An 8,230-nucleotide genomic window follows, 5' to 3' on the forward strand; every position below is an offset into this window, starting at 1 on the left:
ACTATTGCAAAATCAATGTGATACCCTACAAAAGAGCAAGCAAGAGATTGAATGCTTATATTAATGAATATTTAAGTAATGAATAATTCAAGAAAACTTTTGAAAGGGAATTTAGAAAGGAATATATGGAATATCAAGATGAGGATAGAATTTAAGATGAATCTATGAAAGTGAGTAAAGAGGATATGAATTATGTTCAGGAAAGATTTGAAATGTTAGATCCTACATAAAGTAACAAGAAATTGATTTCATCTATTGAGAAACCCCCTGAACTAGAACTGAAAACACTTCCTACACATTTGAATTATTCATTTTTAGGAAATTTATCTAAATTACCTGTTATAGTATCATCAGAATTAATTGATTTGTAAGAACAACAGTTGTTGGAAATTTTAAAAAGATATAAGAAAGCCTTTGGATGGACATTAGCTGATATTAAAGGAATCTGTCCTTTAATTTGTATGCATAGAATCTTATTAGAAGATCAACATGAACAAAGAGCTAACCCTCAAAGAAGATTAAATCCTATGATGAAAGAAGTATTAAAGAAAGAAATTTTAAAATGGTTAGAAGCTGGAATAATATATCATATTTCAGAAAGTTCTTGGGTTAGTCCAATTCACTATATTCCAAAGAAATGAGGTGTGACTATAGTAATAAATGAGCATAATGAATTGATATCAAAAAGAAAAGTTACTGGTTGGCGAATTTGCATAGATTAAAGAAAATTAAATTTTGTCACCAGAAAGGATCATTTTCTTTTACCCTTTTTGGACTGGATGTTGGATAGATTAGTTGGGATTAGTTGGGCATAAATATTTTTCATAAATATTTTTATTTTCTAGATGGATATATAGGTTATTATCAAATACATTTTGCTCCATAGGATCAAGAGTACACAACATTTACTGGTCCTTATGAAACTTTTGCTTTTCGGCGAATGACTTTTGAATTATGTAATGCCCCTGCAACATTTCAAATATGTGTTATGTCAATTTTTAGTGATTTGATTGAAAAAGTGATTGAAGTCTTTAAGGATGATTTTTTTATATTTGAAACTTCATTCAAAATATGTTTAAATCGTTTAGAGAAAGTTCTGGAACATTTTGAAAAGACTAATCTTGTATTGAATTGGGAAAAATATCAATTTATGGTTGCAGGAGGAATTATGCTTGGACATAAAATTTCATAAAATGACTATCGGCACTATTTTGGTTGGAGGAGTTGCCCGTTGGAAGCTGTCGGTCGCCAGAATCAAAATCCCGTCGCCCGCTTTAGAAGGACATTTTAATTTACATATATATTTAGTTTTAGAAAAATATGAAATCAAACTGACCCCATATTTTTCATAGTTTAAATGAAAGAGCACTGTACCTCAAATCCTGTATCTATCACGAAGGATAAACTTTAATATGAAGAATTAAATAGGGTCTATATTAAGCTAGGTTCGTACAAGCTTCTTATAAGGGCAAGCTCCTATAGTTAATTACATCTTAGATAACCGAAGTCACCTAAGAAAACTCTCTTTAAAAATTAGGGAATATTATCTTCAAGGAGTTCAAAAGGATAGGACTTTTCAACGAAATTGGACAAAGAGGTATGAAATGAGAATAGCTCAAATTTGGAACATTTTATTGTAGAATCCAATGGAGGAAGAACTACGGGATGTCATGGATCCAGAGGAGAACCTCAGTGGCTTCCCAATCTATCCCATTATTTGGCTTCAATTTTGAGAAGAAATTATTTGAGTGTTTCATCCTGCCAATTTTATTTGTTTAGGGCTTACATTTGTGTGAAACAATAAGAAAAATAGCCTGAAAGATGTGAGGATTTAGGCCGTGACGAACGATAACCTCAGAATCCTAAGACGAATTAGGGCTTATATTGTACAGTAGAGGTATACAAAGGCCTAATGATAAGGTGAGGGTTTACGTTGCATAAGCAAACTACCTCAAAGTCATGTAGCTTGGTTATTTAATTCTAAGGAAGGAAATTGGTTTAGTTGATGTTGACGTGTTTTCCTGTTGAAGATGGTTGTGCTGCCCACAATGCTAGCTCCAAGCTCCTTACCGTGAAAAGTTTAAGTTTTCTAATGTGTCAGGTTATGATGTCAAATCATATGACCCTATGGTTAAAGTTCTTTAAATGTTATAGGGCATTTGAAAGTTGATTAGAGTGACACTGGTAAGGATCCTACGGTTCCCTCATTCCGGTACCACTATTTTATATTAGTTCAAATAAATTTACTAAACTCAACTTAATGAGTTCCATGATTTCATTTAGACTGTGGGAAGCCTCGTTAGCAACCGTAGGTTACCTCCTCTGAGGGATTCCCGATCATCTGATAGAGACGTCTTAATTTAGTTGCAGTTGTTGTTTTGTGATGTTTGTGATTAAATTTTGAGTTGTTTTATATTTTGAATGTTGTGGCGGTGAATTTTATCTTGGTTGATTTTAGTTTTGATTTTGGTTTTATGGCTATCCTAACAGTTTTAGTTTTCATGCAGGGTAACATCGTTGTTTAACATGCAGGTTTGTGTTTTTTGTTCATACATGCAGGTCTATGTTTTTTGTTCATACATGCAGGTGAGTAAGTACAGTAACATATTGAAAAGTAAAGTATGGGAAAATAGAAATGCAAAAAAAATAAAAGCGTACATGGATGGTCTTCCCGTCATCATCAACTGATCAACTGAAACTCAAAATGCTCTTCTCGTTCCACCACCTGAAACTCAAAATGTATGTAAGGGCATTTTATGTAAAGTGGAAAAATAAAGTTCTGGTGATCTTCCAAATCCTAAATCATATCTTGGTGAACCTCTATTAATTCATCTGAGGATAATTTCATTAAGCAAAACACAGTAAGTTTAATAGACCTTCGAGGTATCCAACAGGTTCATGCTTCCCTCTCACCACCTGATGAAAAAATCTCAAACTCATTTAAACTTATTATGTTGCTTAATAATTCAACCTGTAAATACCTCTAGTGTTCAGTGACAATCAATGTTTTAACTATCTCTAAGAGTATGGTAATTATCATTTGTCATTTAATTTGAGAATTATGTGGGTGAAGACCATTAAAAGGGGCAAGTTAATGCTATTAAGACACTTATCCAACTTTAGCTTTAACTTGGGCTTGTAGTGTTTTAAAGGTATTCAATTTCTAGTTTCATTCACTTTTCTAATCCTCATTTAACCAAATTTGTTTTAGCTTAGGTCACTACTAAGCCCTTAAGACCTTGGTGGACACATTAGTAATTTTTTAAAGAAGTTGAATTTTAAGTGATAGTGATTCATCATTAAAAAGTTTGAATGTCATTTGAACACCAAATAGGAGTATTAAATTAGTGAGTTATTAACATCCAAAATCATACCCCAAGTCTAGGATTATTTAATTTAATAGACCTCCAAATCTCAATGATTTAAGAAAATTTAGAAAATTACAAATTTATTCTTTAATTAAGAAAAGTGAAATTGGTTTCTACCAATTAATTCCTTTTGTTTCAATCATATGAACATGTTAATTAAGATCAAAGATTTCCCATTTCTCTTTCTTGAATTAAGACTAAATGTTAATTAGGGCTAGATTTTCAAAAATGCACTTTTGCCCAAAAGCCTCTATCACTTCATAATTCATCAAATTTAATTCAAAATGATTTTGGAATTTTCAAACCCACCTCACTCATGAGTCAGTTAAGACATCAGAGAAGAAAATGTGATTTTCCAAAATTTAATTTAATTTATATAATTATTTACGTGTAAAAATAAAATTTTTCAAAGAAAATTCAATAACTTGACCAAGAAAAAGGCTAATCACTTAAAATTTTTACTGGAGGTAGACCTATACTAGAGAACCACTAAGACAAAATTTCATGATTTTTTAAGTCTTATTTCAATTAGTAGAATTATTTTAAGTTCTGGAGTATTAATTAATTGAAAAATATTTCAAATGTGGAAAATAAACTTTTTCATTTTTATTAAATCACTCTAAAGTCAAAAAACCCAGAAAAACAAATTTTACATTTTTATGATTTTTATTTGAATTATTAGAATTATTTAAATGAAAAATTAAGAAAAATCCTTCTTTTAGCCTTTGAAAATTACTTTTAAGCTTTAAAATTCAATGTCTTCACTTAGAAAATTATGAAAAATATTCCAATTGCTTCTAAGTACTTAGGAAATAATTTAAATTATTTCCATGAATTTTATTAATTTTATGATTATTATTATTGTTTATTTGAATATTCAAAATATATTAAAAAAAATGGAAATTTTATTTTAATTTCAATTTAATTATTAGAAAATCCCTCTAATCATAGAGAACTCCTAAAACCAATTTTATATTTTTTTAAAGTTATATTTTAACTCTTAAAAATAAATTTAGTGTCAAAAATGCTATTTAACTTAGAAAATCAAATTAGGTTGTCAAATGAACTCCAAATATTTTGAAATTTTTATGGGGAGTCCTCTGAACTTTAAATTATAGTACAGAATCAAAATCAAGTCATTTAGATGTTTATTTTTCCCAAAATAATTTTCATTGTATCTTAGGGTTTTATCAAAATTAGGAGTGTTCTTAATGACTTGACCCATGACAATTTTTTTCCTAGGGTTCTCTGGTCATTGTGAACCTACCAAAATTTTCTTGTATTTTTTTAAGTTACATGCTAATTATTATGATTAATTTATGCAAATGATGGACATAAACTTAAAAAATATGGATCTCTGTCTAGGGATCTCCTCTGACTTTGAAAAAGTCAGAGAATTTCCCCCATGCAAGGCAACAAAATTTCAAAATATCAAGCCATGGTGAAATGTCTACATGTATGGAGAGTTAAAATACTCAAAATAGTATTTAATTAATTAAAAAGATATACATCAACTAATCTTCAAACCATTTCCATATTGTTCCCCTCTATTCACTGAGGACTAGGGTTTTTTTCTTTTATTTTTGTGCTTTTTTCACACCAAGATATGGATTTTTGAAGGTAGCTGATTTAATTAAATAAAAAATAACCCTATTTTTATACTTAAACATGCGGCGCCGCATCAACCTATGGCAGCTCCGAAGCTCTGCGTGGCGCTCTCTCGTTGGATGTTGTTATCCACGTAGCCGCTGACTCTGCCCTTGCTTTATGTATTAAGTTCCCGTCCAACGTAATCCTAGCCATCCGTCTGATACACGCGCCATCTAATGGCTCTGCGTCATCATCCTCGATAGCCAAAATCCGTGACCGTTAACCCCAAAACCTTAAGATCTCTCTCATTTCTCAATCAAATGACCTCGAGTTTGATCTTATAGACTCGTCTAAGTGAAATGAACATATTTATATAATAAACATGGAATTAAACTAACCCTAATCACATGGAGAATCAAAATAGGTTCGGGTAGAGGGGAAGTTCAATACCTTTGCTGTAAGAATGGAAGCTTCAATAAGAGGTGATCGGCACGTTCGTGGAGGTCCAAGGAGGCTAGGGATTGGGCCTCCAGTCGTGGTGAAAGTTCTAGACCCAAATTCGTTCAAGGCCGAATTTGGGTGTTGATCAAAGTCTAGTGTGGAGGCTCTCTGTGAGGTGGCTTTGATGGGGCGTCTTCTCCTTTCACTGTGGTGAATGTGTGAGTGAGTTTTGTTGAGATTTAGTGCAATGTGGAGGTGTGGTGGAGAATGTCCTATCTATGGCAAGGAATTGAGCTAAAAAATTAAGCTCCGACAAGGGAAATGAGGGCAAGTAGGTGGTTGGATTGCACTGAGGAGGTCTCAAAGAGGCTAAAGGGGGAATTTGGGGGGGGCTATTTGGGAGGGTCTCCTTGAGAAAATTTCAACACCCTTCCTTTGGTTGGGAAGAGCCCATTTTATGTCCATGGTCGGAGAGTGGAGCTCAGAGCTTGGCCTTTGGTGGAAAATTCTGCTGAGGTGGTGGGCTAAGAAGCTCTAAAGCTTAATCAAGGTGAGTTGGCCCCTAAGGTTGAGATTGGGTTTGATTTAGGGGTGGTTTCCCTCAATTTTGAGGTGCTCAGGTGACTAGGCTGGCTGGCAGGGCCAGGGGAGGTGGCAAGGAGGTCAGATGAGCCAAAGGAATCTGTCACAACCATTAATTTGGGCTGATGATGGGTTTTGGCAAATATCCCTTTGGCTTAAGCAATTTAGGAAACAAATCCCTTGATTTAGGGTACCTTTGGTCCATGGCTCATCTAGGGTGGGTTAAGTGAGTCAAGCTTGGTCACTAGGGTCAAAAAATTGGCTGTAGAAGTATTGCCCTGGTCAATTTGACATGGCTAGGTCAATTTTGGTGCATGGGTTCAATGTGGGTAAAAATGGCCAAAAGTTGGGTTTGGGCTAAGCTAGCCATGACTTTGAGCCCAATTTATTGATCAACATTGTGTATATGATTGTAATGAAGATTTTTGGTGAAGGATTGAAATGATTTTGAGTCCAATTGGGGGTTCAATTTGAAGGATTTTGGAATTTTGGTCAATTTGGGCATGTTGGGCTAAACTTGGGTCTAGGTTGGGCTAAGTCCAAATTGATTGTTGAAGAGTTTGGGGGTAGGGCAATCAATTTGGTGGAATTTGGGGACATAGACAATTTGGGGGAAATTTAGGAATTTTTGGGCTAAGGTTAAAATTGAATGCAATTGAGGCTTCACCAAGGCCAATTGAAGGTCAAGTTTGATGTATAGGATTGCTATGAAGAGTTTTAAATAAAAATTATGGTAAATTGAGTAGGCTATGGGGTTCAATTTGGTGGGATTAAGTCAGAGGGCCAAAATTGGGGCTTGAATTAGATCAAAATTGAGCTCAAATCATGGGCTAATTAGGCTTTAAATTTTTTTAGATTGTATTTATAAAAGTTTTATTTAAGTTTAAAATTGATTTTTAAGAAAATTGGGCTCAAATTGATAAACATTTGAGGTGAATTTTGGAAAATTGGGCTTTTAAAGATAATTTGGGGGTTTTGGTCAAAATGGTCAATTAAAAAATGGTCAAATTGGCCAAATTGGGTTTAATTGGAGGGTCTAAATTGGTTTTGGAAACATTTGAAGAGATTTTGGAGGTTTTGGGATTTGGGGTGCCAAGAGTTTTTTTGTAATTTTGGCTATTTTAGGGGTATTTTGGTAAATTTGGAATTTTTGGGTAGTTTTGGGTAACTTTGGTATTTTGAAAAGGTTTGAAATGATTTTTGGGCAAATTTGGGTATTTTGGGTGGATTCTTGGGTGGAATTAAGAATTTTGGAAATTTTGGCCAAATTTAGAGCTCCAAGGGTATCTAAGTAATTTGGGGGAATTTAGGGCAAAAGGCCAAGTTGGATATTTTTTATAGAATTGGGGTGACAACCCCTTATATCAGCCATGGACCAATGGAATCCCCATTTGGGTCCTCTATGTACTTGTCTAAGCTAAAACCTAGCCTAGGACTAGTGGGTTTATGGGACATCTACATGAGTCTCCCAGAAGATCAAAGGATCAAAGTCAACAAATATTCGGTTTAGGGTTGTGAGGATTTGTGAATGAGAGTGAGTTTAGTGAGTGAAAGTGAGTGCCTTAGCCCCAGACCAACACCCAGGCTTAACTGACCAAAAGAAAATAGGTTGAGATTTTCATACCTCTTTTATACTGTTTTTAATGATATTGCACTTTAAAGAAAGGTATTTTTGATGTTTTGTTGCAGGAATGATGAATTAGGGTCAGGGAGCAAAAAGATGCAAAAAAGGAGTGAATTTGGAGCAAAACAGACCAAAATGTGGAGAATTACACTATGGCGTCGAAGGCGCCATCGAGGCCGTCGAAGGCGCCATCGAGGCCGTCGACGGCGAGATTTTCCCGAGGCTACAGGACAAATTCTCCAGAAGGGGGCCCGCGGGGGCCCCCCGGGGGGCGTGCCGACGGCGGGATGGATGGTTATGTGACATGTACAATGGATAAGGCTGGATTTTGGAGGGGTGCTTAATCGAATCTTTGGAAAACTCATCCACATCTTTAAAGAGAACATTTTGGCTGAAAATTAAAAGAGGGGGAGAGACTTTTGGAGACTTTCAGAAGCTTGGAAGCTATCGAAAGGTTCAAATAGTGTGTAAATATTGTGAGGAATTCTTTGAGAGATTGTAAGAGTGGAGGTAAAGTGAGAGATTTCTTCCTCCTTGCTACTTTGAAGAGGAATTCTGTGTGCTGTAAAGAAAGGAAGAGATTCAGAGGAACTTCGAGGAGTGTTCTTGGGGAGAAATTTAGAGA

This window comes from Phalaenopsis equestris, unplaced genomic scaffold, assembly GCF_001263595.1.
Source record: "Phalaenopsis equestris unplaced genomic scaffold, ASM126359v1 Scaffold225841, whole genome shotgun sequence".
Lineage (NCBI taxonomy): Eukaryota > Viridiplantae > Streptophyta > Magnoliopsida > Asparagales > Orchidaceae > Phalaenopsis > Phalaenopsis equestris.